General features: G+C 45.3%; 1 protein-coding gene and 2 pseudogenes across 3 annotated transcripts in view; all 3 read left to right on the top strand.

The window, feature by feature from the left end:
• dab2ipb (DAB2 interacting protein b) overlaps positions 1 to 17,529 on the top strand; it is a 239,474-nt gene that overhangs the window by 175,801 nt on the left and 46,144 nt on the right.
• On the top strand, positions 90 to 1,217 carry LOC310781786 (GDP-mannose 4,6 dehydratase pseudogene; annotated as a pseudogene). Its single transcript has one exon. The product of its transcript is annotated as a GDP-mannose 4,6 dehydratase pseudogene (transcript).
• Positions 3,627 to 4,754, top strand: LOC310780352 (GDP-mannose 4,6 dehydratase pseudogene; annotated as a pseudogene). Its single transcript has one exon. The product of its transcript is annotated as a GDP-mannose 4,6 dehydratase pseudogene (transcript).

The following is a 17,529-nucleotide window of genomic DNA, read 5'->3' as shown; positions in this document are numbered from 1 at the left end:
GATATCAGTGAGTGATGCTGCATATTCATCAGGAATCTGGTCAGTCAAGAGTATCGGTCTGTGTGCAGCAAAGATCCAGTCGTTAAGCCATGGCCCAGTGCACAGAGTCGTCCGAGAGCCTCGGGATGAACGGAGAGCTGAGAAGGCAGAGGAAGGTGGCTGTCATCACGGGCATCACCGGACAGGATGGATCCTACCTGGCCGAGTTCCTGCTAGAGAAAGGCTACGAGGTCCATGGCGTTGTGCGCCGTTCCATCTCCTTCAACACGGGTTGTATCGAACATCTGTACCAGAACCCCCAGACACACACCGAGGGCAACATGAAGCTGCATTATGGCGACCTGACGGAGAGCACGGGCCTGGTGAAGATCATCAACCAGGTCAAGCCTACAGAGATCTACAACCTGGGGGCTCAGAGTCACGTCAATATCTCTTTTGACTTGGCTGAGTACACAGTTAATGTGGATGGTGTAGGTACACTGCGTCTGTTGGAAGCCATAAAGACGTGTGGCCTGAGCAACAGTGTGCGTTTCTACCAGGCCTCCACCAGCGAAATGTACGGCAAAGTCAAGGAGAACCCTCAGACAGAAAGCACACCTTTCTACCCCCGCTCACCTTATGGTGCTGCTAAGCTCTATGCCCACTCGATCGTGGTGACCTACCGAGAGGCCTATAACATGTTTGCCTGCAATGGAATCCTCTTCAACCACGAGAGCCCGAGGAGAGGTTCAAACTTTGTGACTCGAAAGATCAGCCTTTCTGTAGCGAAGATTCTCCTGGGCCAAATGGAGAGCTTCAGCCTGGGCAACCTGGACTCCAAGAAAGACTGGGGCCACGCCAAGGACTACGTGGAGGCCATGTGGCTGATGCTGCAAAGGGAGGAGCCAGAGGATTTTGTCATAGCCACGGGGGAGGTGCACAGTGTGAGGGAGTATGTGGAGAAGGCCTTTCAGCATGTGGGCAAGACCATTGTGTGGGAGGGCAAGGATGAGAAGGAGGTCGGCCGCTGCCAGGAGACAGGGGTGGTGCACGTGAAGGTGGACCCCAAATACTTCCGTCCCACTGAAGTGGACTACCTACAGGGTGACAGCACTAAGGCACTTCAGAAGTTGGGCTGGAAGCCAAAGGTGACTTTTGAGGAGCTGGTGAAACAGATGGTGGATGCAGACATCCAGCTGATGAAGAAAAATCCAAATGCCTAACGCCAAATCTGTCCATGCAACGTAAGCACTCCAGCTCTGCAGTCAACGGTGGAAGAAATAGCCCTCTACTTTTATCGCACACACACGCGCTCACACCTGCACACATATTCACTCCACTTGTCCCACACAAAGGACCACAATGGAAACAAGCCCTTGGGCTTTATTGTGTTTTATTCCTTTTGATCAATATTTTTGTTGTATTGTCTTGCACAATTCTGCTCTTATTGAATCAATAAAGTTATCAATCAATCAATTTTAGTCACCTTGCTTTTATATGTCCTTGTACTTTGTTATGGTGAGGGAGATTAGGCCTAACCATTCCATGCCTTTGTGTCTTTGTGTCATTTTAGATAGTCTAATATTGATTTTATTTTACTGTCAGATTGCAATTATGCCCTTCCATTAGTCATCATGTCATAATATATAGGTTATAAGCTTTAATGGTTTATTTATAGCTCTTTGTGTTCATTGGATTATGGATTGAATGCATTTGACCTGGATGTCAAGTTGCAATTTGTTCTCTCAAACAATGAAGTGACAGCATATACAAATAAATATTAGTTTGAGATTAAATCATTTGTTGAAAAATAAAATACATTTATTTTCAGCAGACATTTAAATCAACATGCAAACATAGCCTAATAAAAAACACGATTAATACATTAATACAATTTCCTTCAGTTTGTGATACTTATCATTCATCAGTGAAAATGAAGGGATGTAAGGGCCGCCGCCCCTGGGCCTTGGATCTAGCCAGCCTGTCATAGCTGTTTAAGCGTTATGACATCATCTTATGACATCATCAGTGATGTCATAGGTGTCTGCCACCACTTACTATATAGCTCTAGATAAATATTATATTTGAAACCGTACATAGAAATTAAATTATTGCAGCAGTGACCGCAGTAAAAATTATTCAAATTCATTAAGATAATACTGTAGGATTGATCTATGAAATAGTTCCTTGTGTGGGCAAGAGTGTGTTTAGTCTGACACCATAGATGTAAAGTTTACCTACCTTGCACATCATCATTCAGTTCCATCTGAACACACTTGCGGGCTGGCACTGGCACCTTCTTCATGTTTGCAAGTCTCTATATGAGGCATTAGCCGAGCAAGCATCATTTTGGTAAACAAACCGCTCACTGGGTGGCAACGGCAATGGAACCCTATGGAGACCAAGTGGCGCAAGGCTTAAGCTTAATTTATACTTATTAGAACGTGTCGCTCAGCACATGGTCGCAGACGAAAAATAAAGTGTCGCTCATGTTGCTGCATTTATGCTTCTCTCCACGGCGCAACGGTCACGTGACGCTAGAGACAGAGGGAGGCAGAGAACTAGTGCAGTGCAGACAGGCAAGAGAGGGAATGCTGTCAGTGAACCCACGTCGCCGCATACTGTATAACGACACACAACCACACAATCACTTCCTCTCTCTCTGGGAAGTTGGTCACGGTGTTCTTTGTGATTTTCACGAAGTCATACATCAAGGACAGGCTGATAAAAATACCGGGGACACGCTCATTAATTTCATTTCAGCGAAAACTAAAACAAGGAAGTCGCGCGTGCCCGTCTATATAGCCAATCAGACTTGCGCGACATTATGTGACGTAGTCAGCGACACTAGACATTTCACCAGGTAGCAGACGCTGCTCGCAGACACTTGAAAGTGTCGATTCAAGTCCTCATTTCTGTCGGCGACCATTTCAAAAGTGTCGGCAGACGAAGCATAAATTGGGCTTTAGTGTCTGACTCTAGCCGGCTAACTTTATTGACATTTTAAAAACTGCAAAAGTTCACACAACTTTAACACAACATGCATGTATTATACATCAAACTCTTGAGGTAATTCTGCTCTCACTCAGAATGTCGAAATATAAGCGATGTGATGTATAGCTTTTGAGATATTAACGTTTGTTTGGCACAACTCATGCTATTAACTTCCGCATTATAATAGCTGGGTTTTCTAAAAATCACATTAAAAAAACGCATTTACGTTTCAAAAGTCATAAAAGTGATTCACGTTTGTGAAGATTATCCTGCTGAACCCAAATTACTCTCATAAACTTTTGTTAACCACAGACCTTATTTTATACATTTAAGTGAAATCCCCATTCTAAAAACCCATTGACTTTTCCCCGTAAGATCCAGGAAGTCCGGGACTTCTGCCTTCCGACTACAAAAATACGTCATCGCTGCGTTACTCTATAGTGATGTCATATATCTCTGATGATGTCATAATGTGTGTGGGGGGATTTCACACTCTGGCAAATGTGATGTCATCTGTGATGTCATCAGTGATGTCACTCGAGCAATTGCAATGTCATCGGTGATGATATCAGTGAGTGATGCTGCATATTCATCAGGAATCTGGTCAGTCAAGAGTATCGGTCTGTGTGCAGCAAAGATCCAGTCGTTAAGCCATGGCCCAGTGCACAGAGTCGTCCGAGAGCCTCGGGATGAACGGAGAGCTGAGAAGGCAGAGGAAGGTGGCTGTCATCACGGGCATCACCGGACAGGATGGATCCTACCTGGCCGAGTTCCTGCTAGAGAAAGGCTACGAGGTCCATGGCGTTGTGCGCCGTTCCATCTCCTTCAACACGGGTTGTATCGAACATCTGTACCAGAACCCCCAGACACACACCGAGGGCAACATGAAGCTGCATTATGGCGACCTGACGGAGAGCACGGGCCTGGTGAAGATCATCAACCAGGTCAAGCCTACAGAGATCTACAACCTGGGGGCTCAGAGTCACGTCAATATCTCTTTTGACTTGGCTGAGTACACAGTTAATGTGGATGGTGTAGGTACACTGCGTCTGTTGGAAGCCATAAAGACGTGTGGCCTGAGCAACAGTGTGCGTTTCTACCAGGCCTCCACCAGCGAAATGTACGGCAAAGTCAAGGAGAACCCTCAGACAGAAAGCACACCTTTCTACCCCCGCTCACCTTATGGTGCTGCTAAGCTCTATGCCCACTCGATCGTGGTGACCTACCGAGAGGCCTATAACATGTTTGCCTGCAATGGAATCCTCTTCAACCACGAGAGCCCGAGGAGAGGTTCAAACTTTGTGACTCGAAAGATCAGCCTTTCTGTAGCGAAGATTCTCCTGGGCCAAATGGAGAGCTTCAGCCTGGGCAACCTGGACTCCAAGAAAGACTGGGGCCACGCCAAGGACTACGTGGAGGCCATGTGGCTGATGCTGCAAAGGGAGGAGCCAGAGGATTTTGTCATAGCCACGGGGGAGGTGCACAGTGTGAGGGAGTATGTGGAGAAGGCCTTTCAGCATGTGGGCAAGACCATTGTGTGGGAGGGCAAGGATGAGAAGGAGGTCGGCCGCTGCCAGGAGACAGGGGTGGTGCACGTGAAGGTGGACCCCAAATACTTCCGTCCCACTGAAGTGGACTACCTACAGGGTGACAGCACTAAGGCACTTCAGAAGTTGGGCTGGAAGCCAAAGGTGACTTTTGAGGAGCTGGTGAAACAGATGGTGGATGCAGACATCCAGCTGATGAAGAAAAATCCAAATGCCTAACGCCAAATCTGTCCATGCAACGTAAGCACTCCAGCTCTGCAGTCAACGGTGGAAGAAATAGCCCTCTACTTTTATCGCACACACACGCGCTCACACCTGCACACATATTCACTCCACTTGTCCCACACAAAGGACCACAATGGAAACAAGCCCTTGGGCTTTATTGTGTTTTATTCCTTTTGATCAATATTTTTGTTGTATTGTCTTGCACAATTCTGCTCTTATTGAATCAATAAAGTTATCAATCAATCAATTTTAGTCACCTTGCTTTTATATGTCCTTGTACTTTGTTATGGTGAGGGAGATTAGGCCTAACCATTCCATGCCTTTGTGTCTTTGTGTCATTTTAGATAGTCTAATATTGATTTTATTTTACTGTCAGATTGCAATTATGCCCTTCCATTAGTCATCATGTCATAATATATAGGTTATAAGCTTTAATGGTTTATTTATAGCTCTTTGTGTTCATTGGATTATGGATTGAATGCATTTGACCTGGATGTCAAGTTGCAATTTGTTCTCTCAAACAATGAAGTGACAGCATATACAAATAAATATTAGTTTGAGATTAAATCATTTGTTGAAAAATAAAATACATTTATTTTCAGCAGACATTTAAATCAACATGCAAACATAGCCTAATAAAAAACACGATTAATACATTAATACAATTTCCTTCAGTTTGTGATACTTATCATTCATCAGTGAAAATGAAGGGATGTAAGGGCCGCCGCCCCTGGGCCTTGGATCTAGCCAGCCTGTCATAGCTGTTTAAGCGTTATGGCATCATCTTATGACATCATCAGTGATGTCATAGGTGTCTGCCACCAGTTACTATATAGCTCTAGATAAATATTATATTTGAAACCGTACATAGAAATTAAATTATTGCAGCAGTGACCGCAGTAAAAATTATTCAAATTCATTAAGATAATACTGTAGGATTGATCTATGAAATAGTTCCTTGTGTGGGCAAGAGTGTGTTTAGTCTGACACCATAGATGTAAAGTTTACCTACCTTGCACATCATCATTCAGTTCCATCTGAACACGCTTGCGGGCTGGCACTGGCACCTTCTTCATGTTTGCCTGTGTGTGGAGTGGCACCTCTGAGCATGGAGAATGGGTGGGTGCGAGTGGGCTCACTCATGGGCTGACTCACCAAAAGACGGTGCTGCGGCTCTAAACTACAGGTTTGGGGGTTCTAGAGCAGAACACAAGACGTCTGCCCAGATGTGCGTTTACTGCGGTGGTTAAATCCCCGATCGTGTCTGCCTGGGCTGGGCTATCAGCTAAATTCTAACTTTGCTGAATGGATAGAATGGGAGGATTTACCCCACCCTGACCACGCCCCCAGCCAGGCTGAGCCAGCTAACCCAGCGTCTATTGTGGGCGTTCCTAGAGCCTGTATGGGCGTTCCCAGACATGCAGACTGTCTCTATATGAGGGATTAGCCGAGCAAGCATCATTTTGGTAAACAAACCGCTCACTGGGTGGCAACGGCAATGGAACCCTATGGAGACCAAGTGGCGCGAGGCTTAGTGTCTGACTCAAAGATAAACTTACCATTCTTCATCTTTCTGTGAATTTTGGTTTTTAAGGCCAAAATGTTGTTTTTAATTCACATTCAAATTGGTACTTGCCAGGAAATGAGATAATATAGAGTATTTTTTACAAGGGTTGAAGTCAAAAAGTGAACTAAAATCCTACCGTTGCTGCAGGTTCCCACTGGTGCTAGTTCACCATACTCCAGGCCTGTCCTCCTTCCCTGTGAGAGACACCATCATGTCAGAACCACTGGTCAGAACACGCAAACGGCAGCATTAGTAACAAGCTGGGTTGAATTGCCCGGAGTTGTCCACACTGAGGTCTCGAGCTAGCCTCTAACCAGAACAGGAAGTATAGGCATCACACTGAGGTCTAGAGCTAGCCTTTAACCAGAACAGGAAGTATAGGCATCACACTGAGGTCTCGAGCTAGCCTCTAACCAGAACAGGAAGTATAGGCATCACACTGAGGTCTCGAGCTAGCCTTCAACCAGAACAGGAAGTATAGTCATCACACTGAGGTCTAGAGCTAGCCTTTAACCAGAACAGGAAGTAGTCATCACACTGAGGTCTAGAGCTAGCCTTTAACCAGAACAGGAAGTATAGGCATCACACTGAGGTCTCGAGCTAGCCTCTAACCAGAACAGGAAGTATAGGCATCACACTGAGGTCTAGAGCTAGCCTTTAACCAGAACAGGAAGTATAGGCATCACACTGAGGTCTAGAGCTAGCCTTCAACCAGAACAGGAAGTATAGTCATCACACTGAGGTCTAGAGCTAGCCTTTAACCAGAACAGGAAGTAGTCATCACACTGAGGTCTAGAGCTAGCCTTTAACCAGAACAGGAAGTAGTCATCACACTGAGGTCTAGAGCTAGCCTTTAACCAGAACAGGAAGTAGTCATCACACTGAGGTCTAGAGCTAGCCTTTAACCAGAACAGGAAGTAGTCATCACACTGAGGTCTAGAGCTAGCCTTTAACCAGAACAGGAAGTAGTCATCACACTGAGGTCTAGAGCTAGCCTTCAACCAGAACAGGAAGTAGTCATCACACTGAGGTCTAGAGCTAGCCTTTAACCAGAACAGGAAGTAGTCATCACACTGAGGTCTAGAGCTAGCCTTTAACCAGAACAGGAAGTATAGGCATCACACTGAGGTCTCGAGCTAGCCTTTAACCAGAACAGGAAGTATAGGCATCACACTGAGGTCTCGAGCTAGCCTTTAACCAGAACAGGAAGTAGTCATCACACTGAGGTCTAGAGCTAGCCTTTAACCAGAACAGGAAGTAGTCATCACACTGAGGTCTAGAGCTAGCCTTTAACCAGAACAGGAAGTAGTCATCACACTGAGGTCTAGAGCTAGCCTTTAACCAGAACAGGAAGTAGTCATCACACTGAGGTCTCGAGCTAGCCTTTAACCAGAACAGGAAGTAGTCATCACACTGAGGTCTAGAGCTAGCCTTTAACCAGAACAGTAAGTAGTCAACACACTGAGGTCTAGAGCTAGCCTTTAACCAGAACAGGAAGTAGTCATCACACTGAGGTCTAGAGCTAGCCTTTAACCAGAACAGGAAGTAGTCATCACACTGAGGTCTAGAGCTAGCCTTTAACCAGAACAGGAAGTAGTCATCACACTGAGGTCTAGAGCTAGCCTTTAACCAGAACAGGACATACAGAGAACAAAAGCACATGACTTAAATTGCTCTTTGCCCTCTCTCCTGTATTGTTTGCAGGACAAAGTCAGGGCATCATGTCCGCATATTATTCCTTCCATAGAATGATGTGTGTTGGCCATCAGCCCTCGGAGGTTTTCTCCCACAAAGTAGTTTGTCATAGCGCAGAATAAGCAGGTTTATCCCACGGGTCCTCGAAAGCCTTGAAAGTTTTTGTAAATAGACATCATAGACACGGGTCATTGAAAGTGTTTGAATCTATATTTTTGTTGTGCAAGAATAGAAATGGACGTTTTGTCTTGTTTCTTTTTTTTTTTTTACTGAACGTGTACTACTGTAACACACAGGGCCTGAAATTAACTTTTTGACCCACCGGCCAGTGGCGGGTAGATGGAAAAAATCGACCCGCCAAGCATATTTCTTACCGGCCAAAAAACAACACATTTTTGTGTCACATATATCCATATATATACATTTTCTTCAGTACATTTCAAGTAGATAAGGTATTACGTTGAAGAATACACACTTAAATAAGAGGCCAGAGTAAAATTTGAAGCAAATTATTTTAATATATTGATTGATGATTGATTAATCAATACATGTCAAGTCAATCTTGAGCTTAAATTGTAACCTAATGTTAAACATCAGACTCCTCACTCTCTACCCTCTTTGCAGGATTTAACCGAACAGAAGTAAATTTGAAGGTTTTGTAAACATAACTCCTCAGACTCCTCACCCTCTCTCTACTTCTCTTTGCAGCCAATGTGACACTGGCTCTGTTCATGGTCACAAACGGCTTCCAGCTTCATTGATTTACTACCGATGACAAACGTGTTGTTTCTATTTTTCTTTTTGGCATACTTGCGGCACACGGAACAACTCATCACTACAGCCCCAGCATCATACTGTAGCCAGTCTCTTGAAACACCGCTATCGCCACACTTCCACTCCTCTCGAAACTTTCTTTTGTTAGGTGGTCCCGCTCTCGCTGCCACTTCATCCTTTTCGTCTGAGAAAGCCGCGGTGGGTTTTCTTTTTAGCGGCCGGCTTACTCCCTCGATATGGTTCCACATTGTAACCCATTTAACGTTATATCAAGCTAACGTTAGCTTAGCTATAGCAGGCGGACCGGCGTAACGTTAGCTCCCTGCACTGCAAGCAGGCGCTGCAGAATGCAGATGGCCACGGCCAGTCAGCACAGAAGAGTAGCGGATGTGACGTTCGTAAACAAGCCAAAAGTGAGGCCGGAGATGACGCGCAAGGAGAGATTGGGGGCTGCAATAAAGGCGACTGTCGTAAGACCAAAACACACCGCATTTTAAATTATTTTACATGACTATTTTGTTACCCGCCACGTGGCGGACAGCCCTTTTATGTCACTCGCCAAAGCTAAAATATGCCCGCCATTGGCGGGTGGCGGTCTCTAATTTTGGGCCCTGGTAACACAGCACGGTTGAGAAGTGTTCATACATTCAAGCCTCTCTCTCTCTTTTTAATTGTTGTCTGTGAGTTCTGTAAAGCTGATAGTTCTCGTTATAAAAATTATCAGTGTTGAGAAACTTGAGACAGTAATTAACTTTGATCCGTGTCTCAAACTGTGCTGTGTTGGATCCTTGAATTTAAGGGAATTGGGTCTGGAAAGTAGGGATGTTCATTTTGAAAAATTTCCATAATCGAAAATCGGGGAAAATTAACGATCAATTATCGATTATCGATCATATTATTAATAATAATAATAATAATATATATATATATATATATATATATATATATATATATATATATATATATATTTTTTTTAAACAAAATGAATGCCTATGGCAGAAAATACGAAAGACAACGTGTCCTCAATTAACTCTTTATTTCAATGTGTCTCCTCTCCAACACTCTGCTGTCCCCGGCACATGCCCGTGTGAATTCCCCATGTTTAAAACTGTTTTGTTGGCACAAAGGCCCGTGCCCAGCCAGAAAAGTAGAGACTATATGAAGCTCCACCTCACGTTAGTCGGCTGTGCAATGGAGTGGGGCGAGGAGGAACGAATTCCACCCAAACCTAGTCCAAAAAAAAATTAATAAAAAAAATTAATAATAACAAAATCGATAAAAATTCCACATGATCGATTCCAATCCTTAACGATCAATTATCGATTTTCGATAACTGATGAACATCCCTACTGGAAAGTCCTTGAAAAGTCCGTGAATTTGATGTTTAAGAAGGTGTTGATAAAGAGGGGATGAGGAGGGATGAAAATGCCAAAGGAGAAGAGAAAGGGTAGGGATGGTGTAGGGATGGGAGACGGAGAGAGAGAGAGAGCGAGCGAGAGGAAGAGTGCAGAGGAGAGAAGGTTTATATTGTGAGTTTCACCTTGCAGTCAGTGTCTGGGTGTGGAGCCAAGTAAGAGAGAACTATTCAGCCTGAAAACATAACACACTGATCTGGAAGCTTCTTTGAAAGTCTCCACACTGACCCCATATCCAAGATTACAAGTGGGAATATACATCACATAGCGCACATATTTAAATAAAGATACCATCATTTCCTCATCAAAATGTGTGTTTTTATGCAAATAACCACTATAGATGACAAGGAAAAGGATAACATTTAGAATTTTGGAAATGATTAGGACGCCACTCCTACCTTCATAATGAGGACGTGTGCTTGCAGCTGAAGCCACTCCTACCTTCATAACGAGGACGTGTGCTTGCAGCTGAAGCCACTCCTACCTTCATAACGAGGACGTGTGCTTGCAGCTGAAGCCACTCCTACCTTCATAACGAGGACGTGTGCTTGCAGCTGAAGCCACTCCTACCTTCATAACGAGGACGTGTGCTTGCAGCTGAAGCCACTCCTACCTAGGGATGGGTACCGAGACCCGGTACCAAACGGGCCCCGGGGCCGGATTTCGAGATACCGGAGGATCAATAAGCTTTCACGTTAACGGTTCTCTTATCGGTACTGGAGAAATTAAGAAAATAGATTTCCTATTTATTTGCTACATAAACGTTGTTTTTTCGCACCAACTCCATAAGACATGCCTGTGATGTGATTTTTGCGATTTCCGAACGAGAAATGAGATCCAGCTCCTCTTTTCCGCGTTGCTTTCTCTGTCTCTCATCAGACGAGAGACAGGCAGCTGCCAGCGAGGAGCCGACACACTGACTGAGGAGGGGCGGGGCTGGCAGCACACACACATGCACACACTGAAGGGAAGGCAGCTGAGCCGAGGAGAACAGAGACCGCAACACGTTAAGAAAGAACGGAGATGTTAGAGTGGGTTAATGCAGCAGTTCTCGCGTGCACTCCCAGAGTAGCAGCAAGACGGAGGAAATAAATGTAAACGAGCAGTTTCTCTTTCTCTCTCTCTGTGGTTCTTTCACACACACGGAGCTGTCTATTCTTTGACAATGACACAGGGTCAGAGACACACACACACATACACGCATTAGTTTTCCGTGCATGTCATTGGCTGTCGTCACCTGTGTTGCATTCAGGTAACATCGTAAAGTACCATGCTATACAATTGAGAGCATATTTCTCTTTGATATCAACAGGAGAGATCAAAAGTCTGGTTGTACTTCACTCGAGTTGATGCTGACAATTCACGTTGTCATAAGTGCGATAAATCATTCACTAGCAGCGGTGGAAACACGAGCAATTTGTCTAAACACTAAAGTGCATCAAATAGGTACAAACAGAGAAATGCACAGTTTTCGACAAGCTAGCTCACACGACTTCATCATCTGTCAATAATGACCCGGTTGTAGTTACCCATGATAAACGGACCCACCTCGTCATCAGGTAGGATGTGAACATGGATGATTAAGTCGAGAGTAGCTGTAAACATTATCCAGCTGTTTGGGTGTGTTAATAATCAAAAACCCAGTCTGAAATAAATCAACAGAGCATCATCTCTCAGTTGTCCTAAAGAAATGTTATTTCCAGAGCAGGGGGGGATATTTATTTGATTTGGGGGCAAGTGCAGCAGACAGATACTGTCGTGCTTTATTTATGCTTTCCCTAGCTGAATGTTGGTATTGGCAGTGGTAGGAGATAATTCTTATATAATGCTGGATATTTAATAAAAACGCACCCATTAAGATTTTGCAACTATTTTTTCTTTCTCCCCTTAAAAATAACGAAAAGAACCGACAACAACCAGCACCATTTTTTTCTGTTTTTTTCTCTTAAAAATAACAAAAAGTACCGATAAGAGTACCGTTAAAGTACCGGATCGATAAGCAGTATCGATAAGAGTAGTAGTATCGTTAATTCCTTAACGATACCCATCCCTACTCCTACCTTCATAACGAGGACATGTGCTTGCAGCTGAAGCCACTCCTACCTTCATAACGAGGACGTGTGCTTGCAGCTGAAGCCACTCCTACCTTCATAACGAGGACGTGTGCTTGCAGCTGAAGCCACTCCTACCTTCATAATGAGGACGTGTGCTTGCAGCTGAAGCCACTCCTACCTTCATAATGAGGACGTGTGCTTGCAGCTGAAGCCACTCCTACCTTCATAATGAGGACGTGTGCTTGCAGCTGAAGCCACTCCTACCTTCATAATGAGGACGTGTGCTTGCAGCTGAAGCCACTCCTACCTTCATAATGAGGACGTGTGCTTGCAGCTGAAGCCACTCCTACCTTCATAATGAGGACGTGTGCTTGCAGCTGAAGCCACTCCTACCTTCATAACGAGGACGTGTGCTTGCAGCCGGGGTCAGGAGCTTTCCCCTGCTGTGCCCGCGGGAGGAGCTGCTCCCGTTTCCACTCAGCTCCCAGTCCTCTCCCTCAACCCAGTGTGACCCTCACAGGAAGAGCTGTAGGCGGTAACTCTGTAATACTAGCCAGAGGTCCCCAGAGAGAGAGAGAGAGAGAGACCAGGGGAGGCAGGGGGAGAGAGAGACCAGGGGAGATGGAGAGATGAAGAGAGTGAGGGAGAGAGGGAGAGACCAGGGGAGGCAGGGGGAGAGAGAGACCAGGGGAGGCAGGGGGAGAGAGACCAGGGGAGGCAGGGGGAGAGAGAGAGAGAGAGAGAGAGAGAGACCAGGGGAGGCAGGGGGAGAGAGAGACCAGGGGAGGCAGGGGGAGATGGAGAGATGAAGAGAGAGAGGGAGAGACCAGGGGAGGCAGGGGGAGATGGAGAGATGTAGAGAGTGAGGGGGAGAGAGAGAGAGAGACCAGGGGAGGCAGGGGGAGAGAGAGACCAGGGGAGATGGAGAGATGAAGAGAGTGAGGGAGAGGGAGAGACCAGGGGAGGCAGGGGGAGAGAGAGAGAGAGAGAGAGAGAGACAGAGACCAGGGGAGGCAGGGGGAGAGAGAGACCAGGGGAGGCAGGGGGAGAGAGAGAGAGAGAGACAGAGAGACCAGGGGAGGCAGGGGGAGAGAGAGACCAGGGGAGGCAGGGGGAGAGAGAGACCAGGGGAGGCAGGGGGAGATGGAGAGATGAAGAGAGAGAGGGAGAGACCAGGGGAGGCAGGGGGAGATGGAGAGATGTAGAGAGTGAGGGGGAGAGAGAGACCAGGGGAGGCAGGGGGAGATGGAGAGATGAAGAGAGAGAGGGAGAGACCAGGGGAGGCAGGGGGAGATGGAGCGATGAAGAGAGTGAGAGAGAGAGAGGGAGAGACCAGGGGAGGCAGGGGGAGATGGAGAGATGTAGAGTGAGGGGAGAGAGAGAGAGAGAGACCAGGGGAGGCAGGGGGAGATGGAGAGATAAAGAGAGTGAGAGAGAGACCAGGGGAGGCAGGGGGAGATGGAGCGATGAAGAGAGTGAGAGAGAGAGAGGGAGAGACCAGGGGAGGCAGGGGGAGAGGGAGAGACCAGGGGAGGCAGGGGGAGATGGAGAGATGAAGAGAGTGAGAGTGAGAGAGGCTGGAGTGGTTCCGGTCCCCCTCTCCCCCTCCCCCCTGGAGTCTCTCTCCAGTCCTCACGCCAGGCTGGAAAACCAGCCTCATCGATCAATTATATTGTTAATGTTTTCTTTTTTTCAGATTCATTTTTTATGCTGTTGTTCATCCTGTCACAAGGGAATAGCAACTAATGAACAAAATATACTAATGTATACCTAAGACCAAGACTAAATATTTACCAATGCATATTGGAGTTTATTGGAATATCGAAAACATAACAAATAAAGTGTATTTTAAAACACTAGTAAGACAGTAATACACGTGAAAGCACAAGTAAAACACTTGTGAGAAACGTCTTGCCATTTGGCCATCAACGTGATCAGTAGTTTTTATGCTATACATGATTTGATTGATTGATTTGTACTGTATAGATGTTCTGATAGTCATATTGAGCCAATTTATAATTGCTGCTGTAATGGTTAATTGTTTGTGCAACAACCCCAATACAGTTAAACAGAGAGGGTTAAATTGATCTCGTCAGTGTGAAGAGGGACTAAAAAAAAAGAAATGTATTACTGTTCACGAAATGCGTAGGAATACGGACGTTCTAAGGTTGAGAAGATGTAGTGCCAAAGCAAAGGGCTGTTTGATGGCAAGGTAAATTGCAAATCGCCCAAACAAATAATCTCTTTAAGTAGCCTACCTCAATATGAACTATCCCTTTAATATTTTAGCTCCAAAGCCTCTGGCCTGTGTGGGTTGTGCAGCACAGTAGAATATCACTGAATAAAAGTGCAAGCACTCAAATCCTGACACACACGCACGCACACGCACGCACACACACGCACACACGCACACGCACACACGCACACACATGCACGCACGCACACACACACACAGGACTGTGCCTACCTGTAGCAATAGCAGTGATTAGCTTGTTGTGTGTAAAGCGGTGGAGTGGACAGGAGACAGGACTTTATGAGTTTTTACTGGCAGCTAAGCCAGTGATCTATAGGGAGGACAGTCGTGCACCCAGTATTTATTAGATCTGATCTGCTGTAACACCCCCCCCCCCCCCCCCCCTCAATCTCCCTCTCATCCTCCTCACTCTGTTTATTGCATATTGGGGGCATTGGTTGTCGTTGTTGTTGTCGTTTGGTGAGGATGGTTTGGCTGAGATGTGGCAGCGATACAGAACGTCTTGTACTTCTCCTGATGAGCACTGAAGCAGAGGGAGGAGGAGGTGCCTCTGGTGTCTTCTGAGGATCTCACTGCTCAGTACAAGAGAGACTAGTTTCCTCCTGATATCCTTCTGCTGTGAGCAGGCCTCAGCTGGCTTATCTCTTACCTTCTCTGGAGTTACTGATGCGTACACACACACACGCACACACACACACACACACACACACGCACGCACGCACGCACGCACACACACACACACACACACACACACACACGCACACGTGTGACACACTGAAACTTCTGCATGTGTGTTGGGGGAGACCATGGTAGACTCAACAAATGTCTGTCCATCTGTCACATGTTATTATAATAGGTTATTATTAGTCCATCTGGTTATTATAATAGGTTATTATTAGGGGTGTTTAGATCTCCTCTTGTTATAGTCTACCACAGGGTTTTTCTTTCTTTCTTTCTGTCTCTCCTCTCTCTAGTCTCTCTCCTCTCCTCCATGTCACCTGACTAATCAGGCAATCAGGCATGAGTTTGCCGAGCCTCCGTCATGGCCAGATATGGAGCGGAGAGGAGAGAGTGCAGAGGAGGAGGAGGAGCAGAGAGGAGAGAGTGCAGAGGAGGAGGAGGAGCAGAGAGAGTGCAGAGGAGGAGCAGAGAGAGAGAGTGCAGAGGAGGAGGAGGAGCAGAGAGGAGAGAGTGCAGAGGAGGAGGAGGAGCAGAGAGAGAGGGAGTGACAGAGGCTCCGGGGTTAGAGGAAAGATCATAATTAAACAAAAAATAATAGTCTAATGATGGGATGGGTGCCCAGACGCCACAAAAGGTCAGATTTCCTCAGCTGTGTTATTTCTAATGACCATGCTCTGCCCAGTGAGTGCTTGACAGAGACTGATTTGAAAATGATGATGGACATTATGCATTATGTATTAGCAAGTTAGACTCGCAGCTATGTGACAAAACCATTGACGGCATCGAAGCGTGCTGACAAGTAGAGCCCGACCGATACTGGATTTTTGAGGCCGATACCGATATTAGGGAGTAAAAAAAAATCCCGATATCGGCCGATATTCTTATATTATATATACACATTATATTCGTTTTTTTGCAATGATCCCTCAAATATCAAACACTTGACAAAGATATGACTTGACATGACTTGAGATATGTAATGTATTGCAGGATATTTTAGGGCTTATCAATAAACTTTATTGTCCAAAATGACATCAATGCAATGAAACTAAGCTTCACTGGGAATTTCATCATTATAAATAACTAGGAATATAATAACACAAATAGAAAAAATAACTTGAGTTAAGAAAAAAGTTCAAATAGACACAGCATGTTGTCTTAAAAACTTTCAAACTTAAAAAAAAAAAAAAAAAAAATCAGCAAATTGGCCAACATATCGGCCGATACCGATATATCGGTTAGAAGCCAATATCGGCCGATAATATCGGTGGACCGATATATCGGTCGGGCTCTACTGACAAGCGAGGCAGACGCTACCTTCGTAAGGATTTGTGACCTAAACACGAAAGTGCTGTTCTGCTTCTTATGCATTGATTTAACAATCTTAAAGCAAGGCTGTATCAAATCAATATCTATGTTCTCAGTATAGACGGGAGTGGATATGTCTACTGCTGCGTTTCTCTCTGTCTCCTTCTTTAAGAAGTTGTTAGATCAAATCAGCAGCCCATTCTGATCTGTTCTGCTGTGAATAATCAGAAGTGAATCAGCCACTTGGATGCTGTCTGAATACATTTGATTTCTGGACCAGAGAGAATCAACAAAAAGGCAAAGGGTATGGAGATGATTTCTCATCACCTGGCTGTCATGTCTAAACACGCAGGCACACACACATGATACACATATATGTAGTGTGTATGTGTGCGTATATGTAGTGTGTATGTGTGCGTATATGTAGTGTGTATGAGTGTGTATTTGTAGTGTGTATGTGTGCATACAGTATTATGTAGTGTATGTGTGCATATATGTTAGGGGTGTCAAAATTACCGTAAATTCCGGACTATAAGCCGCGGCTTTTTTCCCGTTTTTTGGCCCCTGCGGCTTATATAACGGTGCGTCTTATCTATGGATTTTTTCAGAAAAAAAAAAAAAAAAAAAAAAAAAATCTCTCTTTTTTAGCACTCTTTCTAACTATAAATCCACTTCTGTTTTAATTTCCTCTCTTGCCCTCTTTTCACCACACCGCGGACACTGTGTGCACTGTAAAAATAAACAACGGTGGTGTTGTGTTATGTTGTTTTGTTGAAATGTTGTAATACGGTAAATGGGAGCTTCCTCAAACAGCCATCTCTTCCCGACAATCCCCTCTGTGCGTGACCACTTACATATGGTAATTACGGTAAGCAAACGGCCACTCGGGCAACAACTCCCTCCCCCGACTACCAGGAGAAAATCACAAACTTCGGCGAATTCACACAAAGGAAGATCAAGGAATATTCACAACAAGACGAGCAGTAGAAGCAACACTCTCACTTACCATGGGGAAGGTACGCAGAAATTCACACGA

Source organism: Poromitra crassiceps (genome assembly GCF_964638095.1).
Source record: "Poromitra crassiceps genome assembly, chromosome: 8".
Classification (NCBI taxonomy): domain Eukaryota; kingdom Metazoa; phylum Chordata; class Actinopteri; order Beryciformes; family Melamphaidae; genus Poromitra; species Poromitra crassiceps.
Note: the sequence above shows the minus strand (reverse complement) of the source record. Positions and strands in the feature narration are given on the sequence as shown.